Here is a 2,534-nt window from a genome sequence, read left to right on the forward strand (position 1 = left end):
ACGAACTGATATCAGACTCACTCAAATTCAATTGAACGATTAACAATTACTCTCCTTATTTTCGCTAAATTCTCCTGAACCAACTAATCACAATTGCTCTATCCTATTTCTTTATTCTAACTGAATTACTCTTCTTTAATTTCGTTAAATTCTCCCGAACGCTAACAATTTCTCTGACTATATTCTAACTGAACCAACTAATGGCAGTTACGCTCTTTTCACAATTACTCTGATTGTTCTAACTGAACCACTAACAATTAATCGCTAACGCTAACGCTAACAATTAATCTGACTCTTCTTTATTTTTCGCTAAATTCTCCCGAACGCTAACAATTACTCTCTTCTATTCCTTTATTCAACTGACCCGCTAACAATTACTCTGATTTGAATTGTGTCGCTACGCTTTTTATAATGACATCCCCAATGGGATGACAGTCACGTGACAGTTCGTTCCGGTGGGAATCGCAATGCTGCAGGTTTTTAGAGTTTCCATGAGAGAACGTGGATTTTGATGATTACAGGTTATGTTGAGTGATGGACACAAAAGCGTCCGCGCCTGTGCGAACTGTGTGAGTATGTGTTTTTAGTATTCTATCTCGTTTCGCATGTTGTTTGTTTCCTTAAACTTGTGAATTTGTTTTAGCGCAAGAGGAAGAAGATATGTGAATGGTACGAGATGACGTGATCGACGTGCGTGTGTGAATATGTGCGAGGGATGATGCTGAAGTGGCGGTTTTCCATCCAAATAGGCACAGTGGCACCTTCGTTGGCGTCATGTCCTGATGATCTTTTGACAATTTGGTTTTATTTGACAATATGAGATATATTTTGCTCCTTGTAGATTTATATGTCCATATTTGCTATATATTAAATCGTGTATATTTTATATTACTTTCTTGTTATTAGGTTATTAGTTGTGTAACTCCAGTTTCTGATCTATGGAAAGTGGTGAAACGTCTTCACGAAATACAATTTCATTCGTTTTCCTCCCTTGCATTGGCACGCTGTGAGTGGTGTCGACTTCCAGATGATGTTTGTGCATCTTGATTATTATGCATTTAATGATAGATACTTTGTCAGAGGTTCCCATGCGGATTGTCTCGGTGTGTATCTTGTTATGATTTCTTTTATTTAGTTCATCCTGCTTCTTTCGTGTTTTATTCACAGCATATGATATTTCAGTGCAAGAAGAAGAAGAATTGTAAAGAATCCGTAAGTGGCCCTAGAAGACGCAGTCATCGTGTGAGGTGTTGTCGGCAGGAACGAAGAATCGAAGTTGTTGAAGAAGTCGTGTGACATTTGTATTGTTTCCGGTTATATACAACGCTATTTCACATATCTATGTATATATATATATTATTATATTATTATATATTATTATACTAAATCTTCAGTTGGTTTAGTTGAATGTTCAGTAATGTAATTTTTACAAGGTGGTTTTGTATATTAGATGAGTAGTTGTTCGATATAATAATATGTGTATATATATATATACATTTCACAATGTAATTTTCCATTATGTAAAATATATATATGCATATGTATATGTGCGCGTATTGTTATTCTCATTGTTTCTCGGATCGTTAATTGGTTGAATATTCCGAAATGTGGATTTCGTATATAATTCTCTAGGTTCGTAGAAATGTAAATCTATATATTTATTTCTTTGAGTTTTAATGGTTTAATAACGTATACATACATATATATATATATATTATGAATTTTTCCCAAAGATACGCGTACGCATGTGTATATCTATATATGTGTGTGTCGCAGAGTAATCTTGTATACAATTTTCAATTTTATTAGAATGCTGATGTAGTGTAGTATATCTTATTTCTTTTATATTTTATTAGATTACCAATTATTTAGATTCACGAAGTAGGTCACACACACAGATATGCATACACGTGTGTGTATATACATGTGTTTTCGCAGAGAAATCTCATACATTTGAATCGCGGCTTGTTTTATTTATTGGTTCATTTAATTATTTCATTTTATTTGTATTTTATATGTCATTGCTGATTGGTTGTAGTGTTTCTTCTTATTGATTCATTTATTTCATTTTGATTGTCTGTCGTATAATTCTTTTTATTTTGATTGGTTAGTTATTAGTTAATTTATTATTATTGGTCGTGTTTAATTATTCATAAGTTATTGGTTCGTGGCGTCACGTGCGGAACGCAGGACGTGACAATAGTATATATCGTTATACGTTACATGGTAATGCAATATAACGTTATACGTTATAAAGGAACAATATACAACGCTATACGTTATTCCGTAATAGTATATAACGTTATACGTTACATGGTAATACTATATAACGTAATACGCTATATGGTAATACTATATAACGTAATACGCTATATGGTAATACTATATAACGTTATACGATATATAGTAATACTATACAACGTTATACGTTACAACGTAATACTATACATCGTTATTCGATATATGGTATTACTATATAACGTTATACGTTACTACGTAATAGTATATATCGCTATACGCTATATAGCAATACT

The 2,534-nt window shown here is 32.6% G+C and overlaps 1 long non-coding RNA gene across 1 annotated transcript; it reads left to right on the top strand.

The window, feature by feature from the left end:
- The first annotated feature begins 284 nt into the window (after window positions 1-284).
- Window positions 285-2,185, top strand: LOC126919471 (uncharacterized). Its single transcript, XR_007711657.1, has 3 exons — window positions 285-569; window positions 644-1,032; window positions 1,183-2,185. It is a non-coding gene; the product is annotated as an uncharacterized LOC126919471 (long non-coding RNA).
- Window positions 2,186-2,534: the final 349 nt, after the last annotated feature.

Source organism: Bombus affinis, chromosome 8, assembly GCF_024516045.1.
Source record: "Bombus affinis isolate iyBomAffi1 chromosome 8, iyBomAffi1.2, whole genome shotgun sequence".
NCBI lineage: Eukaryota > Metazoa > Arthropoda > Insecta > Hymenoptera > Apidae > Bombus > Bombus affinis.